At 45.5% G+C, this 25,538-nt stretch overlaps 1 pseudogene; it reads left to right on the top strand.

Annotated features, from left to right (window-relative positions):
* Nucleotides 1-2,166: 2,166 nt before the first annotated feature.
* Nucleotides 2,167-3,101, top strand: LOC118990001 (40S ribosomal protein SA-like; annotated as a pseudogene).
* Nucleotides 3,102-25,538: the final 22,437 nt, after the last annotated feature.

Below are 25,538 nucleotides of genomic sequence, written 5' to 3'. Positions count from 1 at the left end.
AGGAACTAGTATAAAGGACATATGGACCACAATTAAGGGGGGTGGAAATGGGAGGGAGGTGGGGAGCACTGGGGGGTGGGTGGGAGTAAAAGACAGAAAACTGTACTTGAACAATAATTAAATTTAAAAAAAACAGGAAAAAGAAAAAGAAAAAAAAAGAATCTTCAACTTGCAGCAAATGCTCATCACACCTGTATGTGGCACTGTTGGTGGTGAACTTATCCTGGATAAGTTCCGTGATTTTTCCTTTATACTTAGTGACTTCTTAATTTATTACTTAGGTGACTTTAATATTTTAACAATCAGGATACCAACACTATATAAAAGCATATCTGTAAATAGATATTTATTACATGGCTAATTCAGGCACTACCATCTTTTTCTTATGAACTTTGTTTAATGGGGGAAAGATAAGCTGTGCTTAAAGATCACAGAACATTTTTTTGTCCTATAAATCCCCAAGAAGTGATTTCTCATTGCAATTTTCAAAATGGATTAGTTTCTGCTATTAATAGTCAAGAAACACTGTTCTTTATAGCTTGACTCAACTGAACAGCACTTAATCTAAGGTTTCAAGGGCACACAATTTGTGAGGGCTCAGGTAGCTTTCTGCGTCCTTCCTGGAGATCAGCGTGTTCCTGAACAAACTGGGTGCAGCGCTGCAGTAACATAAGTGGTCATGTTTGTGTGGGTTTGTGTGGGTCATGTTTGTGTGGGCAAAGTTTCCTTTGCTCCAAGACACGACCATGGCATCTGAGACATTTTTATTCGGTCCAGTAGAGTTGCAGAGTATGAAGCAGGAGCCTAGGGGACTTTCAGACTAAGGAGGTAGGTGGTCACCTTTCCAAGTAGATGTGACCTGAGAAGTTCTGAAAGGTCCCACCAGACCTTCTCCACGATCCTACCTTGGCAATGACCAGCAAGGTACTCAGAGCCAACTGAGACAGATGCAAGCTGGGGCACCTTAGAATCACATCTTGTGGTTCTGATGTATGGATTTGTAGTGTAGGGTGAGGACAGACAGTGATGTTTGATGCCCGGCCCATGGTGATTTTCAGGTACAGACAGGATAAAGAACCAATGGGTTAGGGACTTAACTGGACAGAGGGCACTGGAGCAGGAGACACACCTCTTACTCTGTCCCTACTTAGCACCTTGCCAGTATTTGAGAGATTGCCCCATAGCACCTCAGACTGCCCGGAAGACAGAGAGGACAGGGTTTGTAATAGCAGCTGGGGGTTATTGGAGACAGGCAAGGTAACTTCTGCAGGAAGTGTTGGGCCCCATCTAGCCCTGAGTGTGGGGCAAGGAGAGAGAGAGAAACAATGCTGACAGTCAGGACCCTCAGTGCATCGGGTGCCTGTACTCATGCTACTGCGATTAATCTCATCACTGCCCTGCAAGGTGGGTATTGCCCCCATTTACTTTAGATGAAGATGAGCATCCCCTGGAGATTTTCTGTTTTGCCCAGAGTCACATAGGAACAAAGTGAAGAGGTGAGGCCTCCACAGAAAGCAAGCCCAGGATGAAAGGAAGAGGAAGCCTGGAGGAGACAGATGGTAAAACAGAGACTGGCACCAGCCAGCAAAGGGGTGTTGGGCTCCAGCAACACCTAGCCTCAGTGCACAGACTTGGAAGTGACTTCATCCCTGAGAGGAGCAGCCCCCACTGTGCCTGGAGCCCTGGCCCAGGTCCTAGTGCCTGGGTTCCCATTTGACAGATAAGAGAGACTGGGCCACCGAGAGGTTAAGCAACTCCCCCAGGCTGCTACAGGGAGAGCAACTGGGCCAGGAGGTGGCCTCAGGCGCCACAACAGACATCCTTACTCCCTCCCTGCAGGGCTTTGAGCTCCTTTCCTTCTAGAAGCCTTTCTCCTTCACCTTCTGGATCCTTTGCTTTGCAGGTGCTCTTAGCACCCTCAATCTCCTCCACCCCTCCACTGGCTGGCTGTCTGAACCCCAACTCTCCCCAAGGCCTCTCAGAGGGGTGCCTGCCCACTCTGTACCCCCAGGACCACAGGGCCCAGAGGTGGGGTCAGCTTTCGTGTGCTCTCTAAGCTGTTTCTGTGGGATTACCAACTTCCCCCCTTTCAAAAATCTCAGCTTTCCGCACTACCAAAGGAAGGGCCAGTATGGCCTTGTTCTCAGTTCCCACGTAACTTAAAGGGAAACTTTCACAAGGTTCAGAGGCCTCAATGTCCTGCAAATGAAGGAGGAAGATGTCCTCAGATTCCTTGTGGCAGGAACCCACTTAGGTGGCACTGACCTTGACTTCCAAATGGAACGGAACATCTACAAAAGGAAAGGCGATGGCATCTGCATCACAAATCTGCATAGAACCTGGAAGAAGTTCACTGCCAGCCCATCCCATTGTTGCCATTGAGAACCCCGTTGATGTCAGTGTCACGTCATCCGGGAACACTGGCCAGAGAGCTTTGCTGAGTCTGCTGCTGCCACTGGAGCCACTCCCACTGCCGGCTGCGTCACTCCTGGCACCTTCACTAACCAGGTCCAGGCAGCCGAGACTTCCGGTGGTTACTGATCCCAGAGCTGACCAACAACCTCTCACCGAGGCATGGTATGTCAACCTGCCCACCATTGCTCTGTGTAACACAGACTCTCCTCCAGGCTATGTGGACATCGCCATCCTTTGCAACAACAAGGAGGGGTCACTCAGTGGGTCCGATGTGGTGGATGCTGGCCTGGAAGTTCTGCGCATGTGCAGCAAATTCTCCCACAAACACCCATAGGAGGTTACACCTGATCTTGACTTCTACAGAGAACCTGACGAGACTGGGAAGGGATAGCAGGCTGTTGCCGTGACCTAGGAGGCATTGTAGGGTAAATGGACGGCTCCGGCTCCCAAGTTCACTGCGGCTCAGCCCAAGGTCGCTGACTAGTCTGAAGGCATGTAGGTGCCCTCTGTGCCAACTCAGCAGTTCCCTCCTGAAGACTGGAGTGCTCAGCTGCCACTGAAGTCTGATCTGCAGCCCCCACTACGCAGGCCATGGAATGGGTAGGAACAACCGTGGGGTGGTCTTAAGCTGGTCTTTCACAAACTTAACAGAATGGACATAAGGTTGGTGGAAAATAAACAGTCTCTAAAAGCTGAAAATAAAATCTCTCCTCACAGAATCTGCCATTTATTTTTTTCATTTGCCTGTAGCCCTTGTGGGCTGAGGTTCTGGCACTCTCTGCCTATCAAAAGTCCCACATTCCCTGAGTGAGCTCACTGTCTCCTGTGTCCCTGTGCCCAGAACTCCAGTGACCCACTGCCGGCTGCGTGAGTCACACGCAATATCCTGGACGTTTTAAATACCCAGTTGGCTTCAACTCTGCAGATCTTAAACTCCACTGGTCCCTCTCAGATCCTTTAAGCTGGTGGTTCTCAAACTTTAGGGTATAACAGAGTCTCCCAGAAGGCAGTCAAACACAGCTAGCTAGGCCTTCCCCCCAAAGATTTCTATTCAGGAGGTCTGAGATGGAGCCTGTGAATTTGCAGGCTCCATGTGAATTCTTCTTCTTCTCCTGCTGCCACTGCTGCTGCTGCTGACACGTGGAAAGCTCTGCTTTGAGCCCATTCAGCCCTGAGAGCATGTTCAAATCACCCAGGGAGTCCTACAGACCAGCTATGCCCAGGCTCCACCCTAGGCTAGTTACCCCAGAATCTCTAGGGATGGGGCATTTCCACACCTTTAAAACTCCCAGGTGATTCCAGGTACAGTCAGCATGGAGATACATTGCTCTAAGTCTCTAAACAGCTTTGTCTGTTTTCTCAGCCCTTGCTTTGCTTAGCAAAATTGCAGTCCCAGATCAGTCCAACTTTGTGCTTCGAAGCCTGGGCTGCTGAACATGCACGATCACACAGATTCGGACCATTACAAGTGTAGAGCTTCTGCTCTCTGCCAGGTACTCAGTGCTGCTCAGCAGTCTGTTGACGGGTACCTTGTCAACTCTCTCAGTCCCCGTGGCAACTCTTTCTCCCGCTAGTGCCTCAGATCCTCCGCCTTAGTAGCAGGGCAGCAGTGAGAGAACTTCTGAGCCTCAGTTGTCCTGTCAGAGGGTGTTCCCAGGGTTACAGACGACGGTGCAGTGCCGGGCATACAAGGAACTCACCCACACTCGTTAGTGATGGGTTATGGTGGTGGTGCTTATTCTGAATAAAGGGTCCCACCACCAACTGCATAAATAGCTATGAACCCCTCAATTTCCTATATGCCTGCCTCCAATTTTTTTATGAAAGTGTTGGAGTAAATATAATCTCTTCCTGTCATATCTGCCTAGGTCTATCAAATATGAAATGTTATCATTCCAGGAAAATTCAGGAGTCGGGAAGAAGCTCTCTGCCTTTCTCTCCATCCCTCACTCACTCCCACAGTGGGGCGTTTGGGAGAAGGAGTAAGTCCAGGGGCCCTGCCCGTTTCTTTCTCCGTGGAATTGCTGTTCTTGGAAGCCAAATCTCTTCTCCTGGACCACACCATGTAATTGGCTTTCTCTGCCACAGGATGCTGTGATCCGCGGCTGGTCCTGTGTCTGATGGGGGAGGACAAAATGCCCCTTTCAGTGCTGAAGTCAGGAGGGTGTGTGTGGGCGGGGTGTGGGGCAGAGTGAGAGGAAAGGCCCTGGGCCCTGTAACTAAACAAAGCTCTCCTAGCACAACAAATCAGGTTGCTTAGTCTCTGGTTCCTTATTTCTCATTTGGTTCCTCATAGGGAGGGAAGGAACACAGGGCTGTGATTAATTATTTTCCCCAGTCCCCATCACAAGTTACATGTCCCAGGACCCCACCAATCTCATTTGTCCGTCTGTGCCCTGGATCCTATCCCTTCTCCCCTCCTCAGGGACAAAGCCCATCAATCATCCCTTCTGCTAAATGCATCTTCCTCTTCTCCCTTTCTGCAGGTTCTTTTTCCACAACATTTATATCTCTAATATTTGCGTATATAATATAAATTTATTAAACATATAAAACTTATTTAATTTCTATACTTTAATTTATATAACATACAATTAAAATATTACTTTTAGTCTTTTCCTCTTAGGAAAAAGAAACCCAAACGAAAGCGTTTGCTGGATGTGCCTCTCCATTCGCAGCCTGGCCAGGTGCACGAGCTGTTTCGTCCACAGCCACCTCCCGTCTCCCTCTCCGCCCGTCTCCTCTTTAACCTGCATCCTGCCTTCAGCTCTGACCATTCAGCTGAACCTGCTCTCACCAAAGCTACCCCTCCTTGTAGCTAAATCCAGTGCTCATTTTTCAGTGCTTATCTTAACTTATCAAGTCTGGATCATTTGACACTCTTGACCCCACCCATCTGCTTCATGGTCAATTCAATTGGTTTCTTTTTCTGGTTTTCCTTTTGAGGACTACTTGACCATTCCTTCTGTCTACCTCGTGAAGCCTCCTTTCTCTTGTGCAGGTTTTCTCTGGAGTGGGGCCTATCCTCTCCTGCTCTACTTCCTTCCCCGTGGTCTGAGACAGGGGGAAGGGCCCTCTAATCTCTCCCTCCTAGATTACAACCCCTGCTGCTGTGGACCACCCTGCCTGGGTGTCCCAGAGGCACCTCAACGGAGTCCCAAACTGACCTTGCTGTCTTCAGCCTCCCCCTCCCCCCACACCCCTACCTTCAAACACTAACGGAGAGGAAATGCTTCAGCACCTCCCCATTACGTACATCAGTGTGGGATGGGGTCTGAGGGGCACCATGACATTCAGTCCGACTGTCTGTGTGGCCTCTTCTCCAGTCACCGCCACTTGAGCTTTCATGCTCTAGGAAGTGGGAGTCCCCGAGGTTCACCTACAGGCTGAGATTTTGGGCCGGCCATGCTTTGCTCAGGTGGTTGATCCTGCCCAGTATGGCCTTTTTCATGTGGCCTGAAGTCTCAGCCTATCAGCACTTTCTCTGTGAAGGCCTCCCAAGGCCCCATCTGGCTGGGTGGGTAACTCCTTACTGATGCCCTCCGCCCCTAACACCAGGTATATGTGTCTAGCAGGCCACTTAAAGCATTGCATTGTAAATTGTGTTTCCCTCTCCCCACCCCACCCCCATAGATGCTATGAGCCCCTCGAGCTCCCTGGGGATTCTGCAGAGCTTAGAACCAGATAAGTGCTCGACAAACAGCTCTCCTCAGGCTACTGAAGGCAAATGGGTGTGTAGCATAACTGTGGCTCTGCAGTTTAACAGTTGGGCGACTTCGGTCTTCATTTCTGTACCCATAAAATGGGGTGAGAAATTTAAATGAGTTAGTGCTTGATGCGTGGTGGTTGGTGGCTGGCACTCAGTGAGCATTATAACTGATGTGAGTGTCATCTAGATTCTGTGGGGAAGGATCTGTTTGCCAGGCCATCAAGGGAAGGGGGAAATGGTTGTCTTGCTCTATGGGGAGAGAAAGAATGGCAAGGGAGAGAGCAATGTGAGGTGAACTTTGGGAAAATGTGTGAGTAACATATCTTTGTTTAATTAAGAAAAGCAGAAGCTTCCATTTCTTTACCCTAATGCCATGTTGGTGTGTGAGTGTGTGTGTGGTGTGTGCACTGTGTGTGTAAATACTCTGGGCTTTTTATATTGGGAGTTTGAACGTGAGACTGTAAAAGGATATGGCTTGTTATTTAAGGACTTTAAATCCTAGATTCCCTGTTTATAAGTCAGAGATTATAATGCTTCTCTTATAGAGACACCACAAGAATTAAGTTATGGTTTTAAGACTTCTTAACCTTTTTTTGAAAGGTGTAACATAAGGATAGAGCATCATAGTGATATTATCGTGAGTCAGGCTTATAAACCTCAAACTTTGCATCTTGTGAATTTTTTCCATTTTTAAAGATTTTATTTATTTATTTTTAGAGAGAGGGGAGGGGAGGGAGAAAGAGAGAGACATTGATGTGTGAGAGAAACATAGACTGGGTACTTCTTACGTGCCCCCCCATGGGGACTTGGCCTGCAATCCAGGCACATGCCCTAACTGAGAATTGAACTGGTAACCTTTTGGTTCATAAGCTGACCTTGAATCCACTGAGCCATACCAGCCAGGGCTTTAATATATTCATTTTAAACCACATTTTTTCTCACTAGCTGTCATAGATGTCCAGAGAACTCTAAATGTAATGAACAATGATAAGAATAAATGGAAACTGAGTCAAACCTCAAATCTCGAAATAAATGGTAAGAAGTCATTACATATAGCTGTGTTATAAAAGTAAATCAGAGATAATGAGTATTTGAAAGTTATTTCAAATAATGACTACTGTGTGAATTATTTTTCAGATTAAGGACATTCCCAACAACAAAAGTGTTTTTTTCTGTTAGATTTGCTAGATCACCTTTCAAAATACATGAATAGAACCGAGGTGCGTAGCACTGAAATTACCAGAGACGTGATGGACTCACTTCCCTTTGCTTAATGGGACAATTAGGTTAGGACACCTCACATTCTACTGCCTCCCCGATGAGACCAGACTACAGTTGTCCCCAGCACTCCCCAAAGTGGCTTGTCTTATCTCACCTGGAGAGGTGGGACTTAAGAAGCCAGGTGGCCCCTTACCACCAGTAACCACCCCTGAAAAGTTCTTAGACATGATCAAGTCCTAAACTTTTTCAACTCTTCTTTTCAATTGCCAATTTTAAAAAATACTGTCTCTAATCCTTAGCATTCATGTGTTTATCAGGGGGAAAGTGATGATTATCTTGCATTCTTTCTCAGGTCCCCAGTGTCATTCTTGCTAATAAGGAAAGGGAGATAGCAAGTGGGATTATATGAAGAAGAGTAAATTAAGTAAATGGCACAAGGATGCTAGGAAAGGAGAGAGACAGGGGGCTGGAATTACAACCCAGGCCACTGGTGTGGTTGACTAAAGACAACTGCCCCAGCCTGAGATTTGGCCCCTTCTGGGTATGTGACATGAGGAATGACTGGGACATCGTAGGGCTTTGCTGTCATTAACAATGTTCATTAATAGTGAACTTTCTGTCTAGATCTGAGGGTCAATTCAGAGGGGCACTCACTATCTGTTTACTCATCATTCCATCAACACTCTCGAGTACCACATCACAGGAATTATTTAGCAAAAAAAATTCATATTCACAGCCTGATTTGTATGGATCCAGGTAGTTCTTCTCTTTCCTCGAGCCTTCAGTTTATTTCCCTGCTGCTTTGGCTCTTGCCCTCAAAACACTCAACCTGATTTTCCAAGGTGATGACAGTGGAGTTGAAGATGCAAATAATCAGAACTAGGCTACCCGAGCTGACTAACTTGCATATTTAAAGATATAATATCCCAGCCTCAAGTCTCTGATTAGTTTAATGAATCTAGTCTTCTGATGACGGAAGGAAAATGTACTCCTGAGTGCAAAGGATGGTCAGGTTTTCATTACCTCCTGGCACCCATTGAGGAAGGCTACATCCCACGGAAGATTTCACCAATGAAGAGAAGAGGTTTAAATGGCTTGACACTATATTTGTCATCCATGTTTCTAGAAAAAAATTCATTACATGCCCCATCCTCAAAATAAGTGCCCAAACTTACCAGCTCATTCCTGCCCTCCCCCCTTAGAGAAGCCCCTGAACAGTAGGCAACTGCAGTAGCCTCTTTCCCTCCTACTTAATCAACTGCTGACATAGACCCATATGGCCAGATTTGAACAAATTCAAAGTACAAACATCATCAGTTCTAAGGTGAAGGCCAATTTCCTAATTTTTTACAGAGAACTCTGTGGGTTTTGTATCGGGAAAAAAGTAATTTTTAATGTAAAACACTGAACAGTATTTCCTGATGTATCAAAGCAAATCAGAATATACTTTTTCAATAAGAAACACAAATGCCTCCTTATTTAAGTTTAAGAAATTTAAAATGAACTCCCAACTTTAGTCAGTCAGCAGCACCCAATAGAACCACTCTGGGAAAGCTACACCAGGCTGAGCGTGAGACCACAGGGAGGTGTCAGCTGAGCAGAGGCCAGCCCAAGTTTTTATAAAAGGGCACATTATAGGTCTTTCCAGTTGATCGGTCAGAGCGTCAGTAGTCTGAGTTCCCCGAGGCGTCCAAGCACACAGTGACTCACTTGATCCTTCAGTTCTGCTGATGGGAGCTCTCAAGCTGCCAGCCTCGGTCATGGGAATTACCCATGTGGTTTCTTTGGATATGGGAAGACTTCTGAAGCTTGGCATGTCCTAGAAGATGGCATGGGTCCACTAGAATAGTGGTATTTTTCCCTCTGGAGAGAATGGGGTTTTTCAAAGTCATTGTGCTCTGAAGCAATCCTCTTTAGACTATGGGGAAGGATGGGTCCCTTTATATAATACACAGGTCAACTTAGTGAGGTCTGCCCATGTGCTGGCCACCATACTATGCATTTTTTCACTTAAACCTCTTAACACACCTGTGAGATTGGTGTCATTATCTAGATTAACAGATAAGGAAACTGAAGCTTTGAGAAGCCACATGGCCAAACCAGTAGTGTGGAGACACAGAAAAATGTACAATAAAACAAGACACCTTGATGTTAGTCTTTGTGGATTTCTGTGGTATAATATTACCCTTCTGGTCAGTTTCAAGGTACCAAGGGGCCACCGCTGGCTCAGAAAATCAATGCGTATTTAACCATCAATCCCCCAAAGCAGACGGAGCCAGCTCCAGCACAACCCTGGCTGCAACATGACCCACTTCTGAGTAGCCCTTGAAGCCCACCACACCGTATGGCCCTTTCCATAGACACATGTGGGTTCAGTGTGGGCAAGGCCAGTGTCAAGAGCAATTCCCCGGGATGCAGAAGTGAAGGCTTAGTGACTCTCTAATTTATACAACAGAGATTTATTTTTTCTCTACATTCACATGAGAACCAAGACAGGATTTTATTTCTTCTGAAAGGATTTTGTGTTACGTAAGAGTGATAGATTTTACTGCCCCATGGAGGGCACTCTGCAGCCAGTTACAATGACGCAGATGGTTGCCAAGCTCAGGAAAACAGAGGAAACCCGGAGACAAGCCCTCTCCATACTCTGTGCCTTTTCCACCTCCTATCCTGCCATCCATGGATGATTCTCTCACGCACCCTTTAGTGTCATCTCCCAGAGTTGAAGGCTTATCCCTCCCGCTGACCCCAGCTTCCTTGGCGGGACTCAGAGAATCCACCTCTGAGCACCCAGCTCAGCATCTTGCACAAAGTACAGGCTCAAAAATATGGTTTTGGACCCATCAAAGTACACACACTCATGTCAATAGCACACTTCGAGGTTTGATGTCCTCAATTTTCCAGCTAAAAAGCATCGTGCACGGAAAAACCTCTCTCCATTGTAATGAGGGGCAGATCACAGCACACAGAGATCATCTTGGCTGGCCGAGAGCTTGGGTCACGGCGACTTCAGTGTTTGCAAGCCCCATGCCCAGGCTGCCCCCACCCCACCCCCCAGAACTCAGATGTCCATCCCTAGGAACTACCCAGCAGGCAATAGTCCCCAGATTAGGGTCATAGTAGTGCCCACCACAAAGGGGGAAGCAGTATTCTGGAACTTGGTGCAATGAGGACTGAAGGAGCTGGGGGAGAGCAGAGCTCTCTAGATCCTCTGCCAACTGCTAGATCTAATCAGCTTGGTGTCAAGGTAGGAGACCGCTGTCAAAAGACACAAGTGCCTGCAGCTGGTCTCCATAGAGATGATGGCAGGGATTCCACTCCTGGATCAGAAGAGATCCTGGGAAAAGGGATGCAAAACTTGACATGGAGTCAAGCCCAGCATGCCTCAGTTTCCGCAGCAGAGCCCAGGGTGTGTATTGTGGGGTTGATTTGTTTTGTATCTTGTCTTACACAGAGTATCACATTCCTTCTTGGGCTCAGATGACAAGGCTGACCACATTTTGTTCCGGTGACAGCATCCAGAATGGTAGCCAAGAGTGTGGCACTCAGAGCACAGAAGCCAAAGGCTTGTTTGTCTATGAGGCACTGTGTGATCTGTGGAAGGTCAGTTAAGCCCACGGACCAAGTGGCTATTGCCAGGTACGAGTAACAGCACTTCCAGGCAGGACCTGGCCTCAGGTCCGGTCATGGCTACCCTCTCCCCAGGTATTCTATTTGGTTCATAACCCAGCAGACAGTAATGTGAGAAAGACAGGTGTGGGGTTTGCCATTCACGTCAAGTCTCGTGGGAATTGAGCAAATAGAATGGAGAAGTGGCTTTGGTGGCTCTTTGTTAGGAAAGAGTCAGGGTAAAGCAATTTAGAGCAAAGCGGGGCACTTCTTTTCTCCTATTTGTTAGCCCACCCTGATCCTAAGAGAGAACCGAAGTGGGTAAGAAGGCATGGCAAATCTGGTACAAAGGGAAAGCTAGCTGCAGCTCCATCACTTGTCACAACTGGGACCCACCGTCTACGCTGGTGCCTGCCCACCTCTGCCAGGAAAGCTGACAGGGCACACAGGACAGCCAGGTGGGTGTTCTCTTCTGGAAGCTTCTCATCCTTTCTGGAGAACCTTCAGGCTGTCTGTCAGAACTCTTACTATTCTTTTGTCAGTGTTTGGATCTCACAGAGAAACAAATCATCAAGGATCTTACTTCCTGCTGGTTTCATTCCCTCCACTTTGAACTGAGAAGAATGAGTTCTGTGAATAACTCATCAGCTCTTTTCACAATCTGGACTCACCTTAACAATGTTAACAGTAGTGCAGACCAGCTGCTGCGAGGTGCATCGCTTCTGAGAATACAATACAACCCTGCTCCCTGATGCAGGTTTCTAGGCCTGAAGCTTTGCGCCTGGTGCCTGTGAGTGGAGGGCTGGGCATCCCCAACCAGTGACTGTCCCTTTCCCCGCCCGGTTCCATGGCACTGTGTTCCTAACCTGCCCTGTTATGGAGAAGGGGCCATTCCAGCGCTAATGCTGGTATCTAGTGTGCTGGGAGGGACCGTTTAGTCGTTTCCCTGCAGGGTCTCCTTTCACCCGCTGTTCTATTTTACAGTCCACTTACGTCCTATTGCAATCAATAGACACATCAGCACGTTCTGCTGCAACTAGGCACGTCGGCAGTCCGGGAGGTGGGCTCCCACAGGTCCCTGGCACGGCGCATTAGGCAGTGGGCCAGCAGGTTCACATCCGAGAAAGCTCTCCATCTCATTAGTTTTTCCCTGTACAGCAAAAAGCATGGTCATCTAGGTTATAGCAATCAGGGCAGAATTGCTCACAATTGTGATGGGAGATGCACTAGATTTCGGAGACTTTAGACAATGCTGTTCTGTGAACTGTAGAGTTTTAAAACAGAGTTAATGCAGGGATTGTAAATGAATTTATCCAGCCCAGAGGTCTTGGTTCTTGCTACCTTGTTCTGAAGGGGAGGCCAAGAAATGCTTCCAGGTGTCAGCATTAGGTCATCAATAATTTCAAGGAAGCTCTTCTCGGGGCTTAACAGCAAAACATAACATGTTCCACAAAAAATCAGAAAATGTATTTTGCTCTGCCAAGAATCCTAGCAGGAGCTTTAAAAGTCAAATAGGATTTGAGAGCTGAGAGATCTTTTTATCTGCAAAGTTAAACTGGGCCTGAAACTAATGCTGAAATGCCCAGGGTGTCTAGATGTCAGCGGATGGGCGGGGATACGCTGTTCCACAAGGCCATTATTGATCCTGCCATTCATCTCATTTTCAGTGGGTCATTCATTCATTTTCACTGAAGGAAGCTTGGGAGCCAATGGGCAGATGGCAATCAGACTCAATGTTCATGAACACAGTATCTGAGCTCAGTTCAGTTCAGTTCAACGCACTGAGAATCTGTGAAATTTCAGTCACTATGCTGGGCCTGAGATGGGTTCTTGAAACCTCCTGGTTTATAGGTTGATGGGTGAGGGTAAACAGACACTTAAAAACATAATTTCAGTAAAATGAGAAACACGATCATGGCATGCACAAAGGGCTCTGTCAGCCTTTACTTTGCTCTGGGACTAGGAAAATCCTCCTGAGTAAAACAGAGGATTCTAAGCTGAGTCTGGGTCTGTACCCACCAAGATTCTGGGTCATGGGCTGGAAGGGTGTTTTCTGGCTCTAGCTGGCCTAGTCAGACCTCCTAGGGGTGGCAGAGACTCAGTGCCCTCACTGCTTAGCCCGGCTGGGTGGAGCCAGGTGTGTAGTTTCTGGAACTGGCTGTGAGATCTAGGGACTGGGGCTGGGTGAGGGAGTTCTGGGGGAATCTGCAGGGAGGACAGAACTGCTGCTAGTTCTGGGAAGAGTCAACACATCCAGATGAGATACTGCTATGCTACAATGAGTTTGTCTTCTTCCTGATAAGACCTTCCAACTATAAGTGAGACTATAAGCGAACAACTTAGAACAGTTTAGCTCCAATTAGAACTTTAGAAGCAGTTTGCCTTTGAGCTTTTGAAAAATAGCCAGGCTCCTTAGGCCTCTCTCTTCTGCCTTCCAGGCCCCTGGACAGGCTGAGTGTGAGCTGTGTGGTGGGGTCTGAGAACCTTCTGTGTGAGTTGGCTGGAAGTGGGGACAAACTTCCTCACCTAGGCCAGTCCAGGCTTGGCTTTCTCCCACCTTCACTCATGAGGGCTTTCCCACAGAGACAGCTCCTGGGATGTGAACCTCACCCCAGGAAGGCCTAAGGAAGGGGCCTAGGCCGTGGCAATACCAGGGGTCCAGACCTAACTCACTGCAAGGGGCTGCAAAGCTCAGCTGAACTGTCAAGGAGCAGCCAGAACCCTAGAGGCCTGCTTTCTGCTTGTTCCTGCCCATCTGTCTCCAAACCCGAGTGATCACTGATGTCCTGCACTCTCCCCTGTACTACTTCTCTGGTTGTCTGGGTGGTAGGCACGCCCATGTGTTCCTTCCCAAGCAGGCCAAGTTCTGTTCAAGTTTTTGCCCCTCCACCTGGCAGGCCGTGTGCTTCAGGGAAAGCTGGCCTTATTGATCTAAGGCTCAGTGAATCCCCTTGCCTGGAATGGGCCAGGAAGCCCACCATGGGTCCAAGAATGCCCAAGAAGACTCAATGGAAATTTTCCAGGGCACTTGAGGTAAAGCATCATCTTTGCTCTTAAGGGTGATCCGCAGGAAGAATGTTCGTTCTCCCCGGAGACTTGGCTGGTGGGGTGAGGCCTGAACCTACTGCAGCCTCCCAGCTGCCCAGCTTCCCAGGTGAGTTCAGGTCCCAGTGAGGCTGCAGAGAGGGCGGAGGCAGGAGAGCCCACAGGGTGGGGTGAAGCCAGAGTCTTCACAGGTTTCTTTTTCACTGATGGGGGCCAGTAAAATCCAGTTGTTTAGGCTGATTCTAGTGGGTTTTTTTCTCGCCTCCAAAACATTCTGACAGAAGTCATCTTTTGCTTACTGAGCTTGCCAGAGCTTCATTTAGGTATTGCCGCCTGACTTTCCTGAACCAGCTTGGCCTCCCATACACCCTCCACACACGGCCAGAGGGAGGTGCCAACATCCACAACCACCCTGCCCCTCCCCTCTCCACAGTCTGCCTTGCACACCCCCAAAAGCACAGGTTTTCCCAGTGTGTTCCCCACGTGCAGCACCATCTGCCCCACCTGGCTTCTCCCGGGAACGCTCGGGATGAACACAGGCTGCAGGTTCACCCGCCGCTCTTCCTGGAATACTGACCGCACTCCCCTGCTTGTGGTGTGACTAACAGCCAAGGCTCTCCCTGGCCTGAGAGCGTTGCCTGGATGAGGAGCTCAGTGCCATCACCCAGGAAGTCCCTGGCCGAGCAGGGTGACTTGGTTGCCCTGCCTCTCTGTCCCTTGGACTCCTAACACAAGGCCAACTCACATGTCCCCTCTTCCGTGTAGCATAGACAGTGGCTGACCAAACATTTAAACGCATGTCTTTCTGCTGTCCACAGCCCTGCTCTTTCTGCTGTATCCTGCAGCTTCTGAGTAACCACCCGGCCCAGCTCTGAGGGCAGTAAGCATGAAAGGAGATGCTGGGAGTAGATACATGTTTAGAAAGTCTTGTACGTTGGGAAGTGTGTCTGTGTGTTAAGGAAAAATGCTATGTGTTACAACTAGCAAGAGACCAGTGGGCTGGTTCTGCTGTTTATACAGACAGAACAGGGGGTTCTGTGGGTTGTCAGGAACAGGGCTCAGCCCTGGAGTCCTAACACGCCCCCTGCAGCAGAAAGGTCACGTCATGTTAGCCAGTCCGGTTGGCATGCCCCAACGTGGTGCTGACGTGGTGACTGGCAGGCGAGTACAGGTCTATTAAAGACTACCTAAGCTCTCGGACAAGAAAATATAGGAACATAAATCACATGTTGCTTTACCCAGAAATTGCATGTTAAAAATTTAATAACCACACAGCCCTCCTTACTTCTTTCATTACACTGTGAGAACAATCAATCCCTCCTCCTGGCGAGCGGCTGCCTGCCCTAGGAGGGTCTGGAGATTTTTACATTCTCCCAAAGTGATGTAAAAATAGTAAAGGCCATCAATAGTGACTGATTAATTTCAATAACATAAATAATGGTTATAAGTGCAATTGAGAGAGAAATGCTTTCCTCTCTGACTAATCCGACCTGCTGGGCCACCATTAGCACAAGCACATTAGAATGCTAATCAGGAAACAAATGAACACAGTCTAGCCCCGCTGGTCTTCCCCAACACTGCCCCTGCCCCGCTCCAGTTCCAGCCCTTCTAGTTTTTGCATTGTGACCCAGAACATCTCTCTGCCAAAGAGGAAACACACTTCATCTTCAAAGCTGACTCCTCTCTCGGAGCTGTCACCGCCAGAGAAGCATCCTTGTTGTGGTGCCTTGGATGTTGCCCTTGATGCTTTTAAAGCTCTGTGTGACCATCAGCAGGTGGGTGAGTGGGCTAAATTGCTAGTTGGTATCCCCATTTCACAGATAACTGGGTGGAGGCACTGAGAGGTAAGCTGACATCCCTGAGCAGCCAGCAGGTGGGAGGCAGTAGCAGAAGCAAATGTGCCCCTCCCCATCCTACGTTCCAGCTGTATTTCTCCAATAAACTACAGAAAAACACCCAGGGCCACCTCCCCTGCTGGTTGACCCTGTTCTCCCTTCTTCCGGGTCATCCTCAGGCTCCTGGGCCACTCGCTGCCTCCTCTCACCCTCTCTACTTGACTGTCACACAGCCATGCCTGCAGAGCCGCTGCGTTTCACCTGCCATTTGGATGGAGCTCTTCAAGTGCTTTCTTCTGTTGCAGTGGGCAGGTCCTAAGGCCTGGGGCAGAGTCCAGGGGACTGACTTGGAGGGCCAGCCACTTCTCATGGAGCCAGACCTGCTCCTCAGGCCTGTGTCACCAGAGAATATGCATTTGGTGCTTCCTTCCCCATCAAGCCAGGTTCCAGCAGGCAGTGCAGGGAGCTACTTTCACAAGAACTGGCTACCTGGTGAAACTAGCCAAAAACTGCCCTTCCCTACACACTCACATGCATATTCATGCCCTCTGTAAAAGTTCTCCAAATCTAAAAAGGACATTGTGTCCTTTATGTCCTTACCCCACAGGTAAGGAGGCTGTCTCCAGATATCGTCATTCACTCCTGCTCTGAGGTCCGGGGCTGCAAGATCAACACCCTCTGTCAGACGCTGTTGGAGAGCCATGGCCCCACACCGCCCCCGAAGCGGGCTGGCTGCTGGGAGAGATTTCAAAGGCTGAAGTTATTCCCAGAGATTGGTTCTAGTATTTGCACTGGTAAATGAAAACTTTTATATATGTATATAATTCGAGTGTGTTCACTATAACTTAGAGGACAGATGGATTCTTTTAAAAACAAAACCAAAAAAAGAGCACTAATTGGGTAATTCTCTAGCTTTCTTAAAGAGGCAGCATTTTCAGTGTGTCAGAATGTGTAATTCATCTCAAATTGAAAGTCATTTGAAATGATTTTCTTTTAAGAAGTGACAACCATGATTTGTCTTGCCCCTGGGAAGTGTGGCCACACCATCACCTCCAGCAGTCCGCCCCATTTCTCCCCTCTAACATTGCAGACGAGGTACCCTGCAGTTTTCCACAGCAAAGGCCGAATTCCCACTGAACCACGGGAAATGCATGTAGCACTGACATTTTTTTGTACCATCAAGACAACAAAAGACCATTTTTCAAGATCACACTTATCTATGCCTTAGATTTCAGGTGTCAAATTGCAGTAATTTCTTAGGAGAGTGAAAAATGTTCACTGTTCAAAAATAACTTTTGAATGTTTTTCCCCCTTTTTGAGCAATCACTAAACTTCAAATAGCCACTGATGAATAGCCTCCCTCCCCATCCTCCTGTCAGATTAAAACAAACAACAACAACAAAAAACAACAACAAAAAAACACCTTTAGCAGGAAATATGACAACATACACTGCATTTAAACTCAAGCAAAGAGAAAATCTAGATTGTATATTTTATTCTGCACAGGGCTAAGGAAAATAACTGGGCAAATAAGTGTCTTCTGTAAACAGAGCATTTTTTCTTTCTTTTCCAATAGTCTGCCTTCCTGGGAAAGCCGGCATTTTCTGCAGGGTCTCCTCGGACCTCCACATCACACCCTCAGGCAGCGTGAACCAACCGCAGGCCAGACGTCACCGTCACCGGAGCCAGGCCCTGGTCACAGGCAGCTGCTTCCCCAGCTCACCTCTTACTCGAGGACTCTAGTCCTGGGTGAGTGTAAACTTAGTGTGGATGCACAAGGCTTGGTGAGTGGACAGGGCTTGATTCCAGCCCCCATTTACCTGTTGGTCAGGGGTCCTCATACAGGGTCAGTCTGCACAACTCTAGAAGGCAGTGTTGAGGATTAAGCATTCTGAAAATTCTTCATAAAACCTTCTCACTAGATTTGAGAAAGAAAAGTACCCACGCGCCGCCCCCCCCCAAATGCTAGCAATGCACCTTTACGCTTCCTTTTTCCCTCTAATCTTTGCGTTACAACAACTTTCACCTTTGAAGTGGGTAGCGAGGTAAGGACTGCAGAGTATAGATTTCCCTTCACCTTCTTTTGGAATGAGGAAGTGACTGAGACAAACTCCCATTTTAAACTCATGTTCATTATCCACTTGCTCTTTTCATTCTGAAGCTAGATCTTCAGGCTGACGCTGTCTTGAATGCCTTTCTGCTTCTCCCTCTTCTCAGCTCTTGCTTGGGACCTTGGTGCTGGACCAGCCCTCACTGCTCTCAAGAAAGAAGCCCTGGCACAGCATGATGTAAGCAGGTCTCTACTTTGAGCCCAAAAAGAAGGATGAGGAGGACGGGGTGGGTGTGCTGGCTTAGGGGGAAGAATAGTTGCTGAGGGGATTCTGCCTGTCTTGAGGTAACAACAGGACAGTGGAAAAGTCATGGACCATCAGATCTAATAAATGAGTCACCTAGGCGAGGAATGTAAAGGCAGCTTTTTCCTGGTGCTAAGGATCGTTAGAGATGAACCGAAGTGGCAGTCTGCGTTCCAGCCCTGCTGTTCTCTCACCTGCATGTGAGAGGCAGACTTCGGAGACCCCCAGCCAGGACCTAGCAGTGGTGATGTCTACTTTACTGCCACTGGCAGCTAAAAATGGTGTAGAAAATTGTTAAGATTATGCTTTGTTTTATAATTTAGTTTCTAGATAAATATCCACATTGTTTATAATCACCATCAAAAGTAACATCTCTCAGCAGCAACCTCATTGGTCTTCGGGATACACCCAGGGCGGGGGATGGGGGGCGGGGAGTCTGTAGGACTCCAGTGGGAGGGAAGTGGGGAAGGGTGTCTTCCTGGGGAGCAGAGTGTTCTGTTCCTCGGAGCCACTCTCGGCATGTGCTTTGTTCCAGTGTCCACCCAAAATGACACCGGGCTTCTATGCTGCTGATGATATCTATAAATTTTTTTAACACCAAAAATAACCAGCTCACCCAAGCAACCATGAACATTAAATACAAGGCCCCAGAAGATGCCCAGAGCCACTGCCACTGATGAACAGAGTCTAAAAACAGAATAGAACAAAGAAACTCTTACTGGGAAGCAGGTCAGGTGACTGTGTTGATTGTTTTGGCTGCTGCATTGGTAAACTTCAATCAAATAAAAAATATTTGAAAAAAATATTGCTAAAAGTGATCTTCAAGCCCTCTTAGTGGTTGAATCATACCTCACCAGGATTTCTGTAGATGTGGATTTCCTCCATAAACCAGTAGTCAGTGCAAAGAAAACAATATTGTAACTGATAACTATTTTTACCAAAAGGCATAGTTATGGTGCTTTTTCCCCAAAATCCTCAACCCAGTCTTGGAAGTTGTATTTTACTTAGGTTTCATATATTATCAAGTCTGTGGTTGACAATGATAATTCTTTCAAACCATTACATAATCCTCCCTCCACAAAGAGTTACACTGAGTACAACACAGAATTAAACTAGAACATAGTAACACAAACAAGCATAAGAGATGTGTAGATCATCAAGTCATTGAAACTGCCATTAGTGAAGAGGGCTGATTAGGTTCTGCACAGAGCTATCAGGTGGTTTTTTATGGAAAGCAGACAGCCATGGTTGGAAGGTCAAGCTGACTACCACCCCCATCCTGAGAAGCAAGTCTAAATCTATCCATGCCAGTGTAGGTCCAGAGACTTCTGATCTGCAGAAACCCTGCAGTGGATGGGTATAGACAAAGGAAAGTGGGGATCAACCCTAACAGGGAGCATTTATGATGGCAGCAATTACATTATTGCCTTCAACAAGCTGGAGTTAGGGCAGAATTTACAAGGTTCTGTTATAATTGGAAGGACCAAAACTTCAGTCCAAATATGGCCAAATTTCACCTGTGCAGTATAGAAGTCTCAATTGCAGAAAAACCAAAGGAACTGAGTGATAAGACATCTCAGAGACAAATGACCACATCAGATATGACGTATATTTCCATTTTGGCCAATATATCATTGGAAGTCCCAGGGCCCTTATAAAAAATGACTTTGGATTTTTTAGACACCCACAGACAGTCTAGCTGGGTGGGCTGGCTCAGCTGGCTGAAGCATTATCCTGTATGCCGGAAGGTTGCAGGTTCGATTTATGGTCAGGGTACACACCTAGTTTGCAGGATTAATCCCTGGTCAGGGCACATGTGGGAGGAGGCCAGTTGATGTTACTCTTACACACTGATGGTTCTCTCTCTCTCTCTCAAATCAGTACACATATCCTCAGGTCAAGACTGAAAAAAAAGAAGTTCTGAAGCATCATGTTGCTCTGGAACGCTGGAGTAGGGAAGGGACCATGTTTGTCCCTAGGCTAGCATTATCCCCAAAGAGGAAATCACTGCTCTGGGGTGTCTTTTAGCTTGTAATGGAATCTCTTGTGTGGCTGATACTCTATGCAGGGGTGTTTAACCTGCGGTCCAGAGGCCACATGCATCCCAGGGTGGCTATGAATACAGCCCAACACAAAATCATAAATTTACTTAGAACATTATGAGATTTTTTGTGTGTGATTATGTGTCACACATAGTTAATGTGTGGCCCAAGGCAACTCTTCTTCTTTTAGTGTGGCCCAGAGATGCCACAAGGTTGTGTTAGGGTGAGCGGGCATAGGAAGAAGCTCCGGCTAGACTTTGCCAAGATGGACATCCTCACAGTAACCTGAGCCTGAGGAAGAGACCACCAATGCTGTATTGCTTCTTTGTTCAGAGGGCCCCAATCCCCAGCTCCCACAGGAAGCCAACGAAAATAAAACCCCACTACATTCCCTGCTTGGGTGCGACTTCTCCTGGCCCGACTCTGTAGACCGGGAGAACCTCGCCTGGTAGCACAAACCCCAATAAAGCTCTTTATTGCCTACTTTATGGCTGATTGGCATTTCTTTCTCGGCGGAGCCTAAGAAAACCTCTCAGGTTGGACACCCCTGCAAATCACTCTGGATGTTAACATATTCTTTCTCTTTTGACTTACATTGTGCTTTCTTGAAAATTCTATCCCTTGTCCCTACTGAATAAACCCAAAGTAAAGATCTGCTTTGTCTTCTTTTCAACTGTTTTTAAGATCTTTGAGGACAGCAATGTTTAAATGTTTTCATTTTCAACCTTAACACATGGAGTTTTCTCAACTTCTTCCCATGGCATGGATTCTGCTTGTGTTTTTGCATCAGACAGTCTTGAGTTTGAAAACCTTGGGCACATTACCAATCTCTCTGAGCCCAAATTTTCTTCTTTGTAAAATGAGAAGAGCAATATTGTGTTCATTATATATTATTGCAAAATATCATGGGTTAAAATATTTATTTAGGTTCATGATTCTTCTGGATGGTTCTTCCAGTTTAGGCTGGGTTAGCTAATCAGGGCTTGCACATGTGTGTGAGGTTAGTTGACTGGTTGGCTGCGTGCTGGCGGGTGCAGGGTGGCAGTCAGACCTGACAGTAAGACTGGGCCACATGTCTTCCAGGTTGGTCTTGTTCATATGGTGAGAATGTTCTAAGAAGATACAATAAACACACCTTCTTAAAGGCCCTGCATGCATCCTATTTGCTAACATCCCATTCACCAATTAAGTGACATGATCAGCCAGGTTCAAGGAGTAGAGAAGCGGACTTGGCCTTTTTACAAAAAGGGTGGAGAATTGTGGGGGTCTTTTTAAAAAAAATTAATTATTTTTTCAGTTACAGTTGACATTCAATATTACATTGTATTAATTTCATGTGTACAGCATAGTGGTTAGACAATCATATAATTTACAAAGTGTTCCCCCTGATATTTCAAGTACCCACCTGGCACCATACACACTTATTACAATATTATTGACTACATTCTCTACGCTGTACTTTACATCCCCATGACTATTTTGTAACTGCCAATTTGTACTTGTTTATCCCTTCACTTTTTTCACCCAGTTCCTCAAATCCCCTACCCTCTGGCAGCCATTGAAATTCTCTCCTTATCTGTAACTTTGAACCTGTTTCTCTTTTGTTTGTTCATTTATATTGTTCCTTAGACTCCACCTGTAAGTGAGATCATATGGTATTTGTCTTTTTCTGACTGACTTATTTAACTTAGCATAATACCCTCTAGATCCATCCATGCTATTACAAATGGTAAGGTTTTGTTCTTTTTTATGTCCTGGTAATACTTATTGCATATATGTACTACCACTTGTCTATTGAGGTCACTGGGGTTGCTTCCATAGCTTGTTTTTGTAAATAATGCTGCAATGAATACAGAGATGCATATATTTTTTTGAGTTAGTGTTTTGGATTTCTTTGGATATATACTCAGAAGTAGAACCACTTGGTAATAAGGCAGTTCCATTTTGAAAATTTTGGGGAACCTCCATACTTCTGTGCATAGTGGCTACGCCAATCTGTATTCCCACCAACAGTACATAGGGTTCCCTTTCCTCCACATCCTCATCAATACTTGTTGTTTGCTGATTTATTGATGATAGCAATTCTGACACCTGTGAGGTGAAGTCTCTGTAGTTTTTCCCTGGCCAGCTATCTCAGTGGTTAGACTGATATGCCAAGGTTACAAGTTCTATCTCCAGCCAGGGCACATGCAAAAAGCAATGAATGAATGCATAAATCAGTGGAACAACAGACTGATATTTCTCTCTCTCTCTCTCTAAAAATCAATAAAAATTAAAACATTTTATCTTACTGCAGTTTTAATTTGCATTTCTCTGATGATTTGTGACATTGGGCATTTTTTCATAGGTCTCTTGGCCATCTGTATTTTCTCTTTGGAGAATTGTCCACTTAGGTCCTTTGCCCATTTTTTAAAAATTGGATTGTCTGGTTTTTCTTGGTTTGGGGCTGTATGAGTTATTTTTTTCCTATTTTCTTGTTTAGTTTAATCATGTTAAGTCTTATAAAAATGCTTGAAGTAATGTGAACACCTGTTTCTGCTATACTTAGGCAGAGAGTACAAAGCCTGCTTGAGTGAAACAAAACAAAACAAAACAAAAAAAGAGGATCTATTCAAGAACACTAAGACTGTAAGCAAACTGTCAAGTATTTGGAAGACAGATGTCCAGCACGTGTTCTGAAGGCATCCTAACTAGGTAGAATGCTCATCCTGATAAACACCCACATCACTCTGAATACTCTGCAGCTCACTCTTGTGTGGCAATATGGCAGCTGGTCCACATTCTAGATAAAGTTTCTTGTACGGAAGATCCACAGAAGCAAGTGCTGTCAGAAGTATAGAAACTTCCCTGACTCCCCTCAATGGTCACCACCAAATCCCTTCGTATGAAGACTTCATAGAATATTAGGGGATTTCTAGGACATACTAAGATCAGGTTGAGAGACTGGTTTATCTACTCAATCTGAATAATTTAGGCAGGAAAGACAACTTTTCTCAAGGGTTAAATTGATATTTGTCTTCAGACATTGACTACCTTTCCTACAATGCCACCAATTAATTAACACCTAAAGACTTTTGAAGACAAAATTCCATTAATTGTTTTCTTTCTTGAGAGCTGTTTTTTTCCCTCCTTGTTTGGAAGGTTTCCAGTATTTTGCTTCCATCTGAGCCAGAAAATTGTCTATTTCCTTTGGCCAATCCTTCTGTCTGCTCTGAATGACTGACTGAATTTATTTATCAGTTCTAATAGTTTTTTTTGGAATCTTTAAGGTTCTCTATGTACAATATCATGTCATCTGTAAATAATAACAGCTTTACTTCTTCCTTTTCAATTTGGATGCCTTTTATTTCTTCGTCTCATCTAATCTCTGTGGCTAGGACTCCTAGTACTATGTGGAATAGCGAGGTGAAAGCGACATCTGTCTTGTTCCTGATTTAAAGGAAAATGCTTTTAGTTTTTCTCCATTGAATATGATGTTAGCTGTGGGTTCGTCACATATAACCTTTATTACGTTAAGGTATGTTTCCTCTAGTCCCACTTTTTTCTTTGCTGAGGATTTTCATGATAAATAGGTGCTGGATTTTGTCAAGTGCTTTTTCCGCATCTATTGATATGACCATATGATTTTTAGCCTTCATTTTTTTGTGTAGCATATCATACCATTTGATTTTCAGAGCATCCCAGCAATAAATCCCACTTGATCATGATGTATGATCTTTTTTAATGTATCATCAAATCTGATTTGTTAATATTTTGTGAAGGATTTATATATCTATATTCATCAGGGATACTGGCCTATGATTTTCTTTCTTTGTAGTGTCTTTATCTGGTTTTGGAATTAGGATAATTCTCGCTTTGTAAATGAACTTGGGAGTCTTCCCTCTTGAATTTTTGGGAATAATTTGAGGAGGATAGTTGTTAATTCTTGTTAGAATGTTTGGTAAAGTTTACCTACAAAATCATCTAGTCCAAAACTTTTGTTTGTTGGGAGTTTTTTGATTACTGCTTTAATTTCATTAGTTGTAATTGATCTGTTCAGATTTTCTGTTGTTCAGTTCTGTGAGTCTGTAGGTTTCTAAAAATTTATTCATTTGTGGGTATCTTTACAATTTGTCCAAATCTCGACCATATAGTGATGGCACAATGATTAAATATGGGATAAATGCAAAGGGCTCAGCAGAGAGCTTGACACATAGTAGGTATGCAGTAAGTCTTGACCCTCCTCATCCATGACATTTTGTTACCTGATAAGTGGAGGATCCTTCTGACCCCAAATCCACAGGACCTTCCAGTCAGGGATGATGATGGAATTAGTCTGAAAAATTTCCTGGTAAAACTCTGTTAGTTTTAAAAATATATGCAGGATATAAATTTAAAGTGTTGTGACATTATTATAGTTTTCCCATTTTGGCTGGGGCTACAAAATTAAAACTATCAAATATTATAGGTTTTTTGTATTTTCCCTATCAAAGTACTGGATAGTAAATTTATTTTTTTTTAATTTTATTTATTTATTTGTTGAGAGAGGGGAAGGGGGGGGAGAAAGAGAGGGAGAGAAACATCAATGTGTGGTTGCGTCTCACGTGGCCCTCACTGGGGACCTGGCCTGCAACCTGGGCATGTGCCCTGAGTGGGAATCAAACTGGCAACCCTTTGGTTTGCAGCCCATGCTCAATCCACTGAGCTACACCAGCCAGGGTGGATAGTAAATTTAGATTGGAGAGTCTGAAAGTAAGATGACCTGTACCAGTTGACAGTTTGGGTCTAAACCCTGAGAACTTTGTATCTTTTTGACAGGGAAAATGACTTAGCAGTTTAGATTCATGCATAAGGGTTTTTGCAATGGTGGTAAAAATAGTTTGTGGAAGTAGTCCCTTCTTGGGAAATTTTACTGAATGAAATTTAATGGAGACAAGTCTTAGTTGAAATAGAATTGTTTTCCCTGTCTTTTCCAATTGTGTCTAAGTCTATATCTTCCTTTTTCTCATTTATTTTAAAACACAATTTAACAATATTAAAGTAATATTTCCCTTTAAAGATGCTTGCTCCAAGTGGAGAATCTAAGTTTTTTTCCACCCAGCATTTAATCTGTAATTTTGTAGGTTATACTCATTTGTAGACTTTAGAAAGTGCCTTTTATTCTTCTCTAAGTGTTAAAGCAATTTAGATTAATGGGCCTTGGACTCTTTGATATTCGTTTTTAAGGCATTTCAAAATGTGTGGAAGACAATACCCTTTCATATGTGATAAGTAAAAATCTTGGCAGATGAAAGAATTTTTTCTTTTTGTTTTTGCACAAAAGAAATCT

The sequence above is a fragment of the Sturnira hondurensis genome, unplaced genomic scaffold (genome assembly GCF_014824575.4).
Source record: "Sturnira hondurensis isolate 20B ecotype Veracruz unplaced genomic scaffold, ASM1482457v3 Scaffold0006713, whole genome shotgun sequence".
NCBI classification, from domain to species: Eukaryota; Metazoa; Chordata; class Mammalia; order Chiroptera; family Phyllostomidae; genus Sturnira; species Sturnira hondurensis.
Note: the sequence above shows the minus strand (reverse complement) of the source record. Positions and strands in the feature narration are given on the sequence as shown.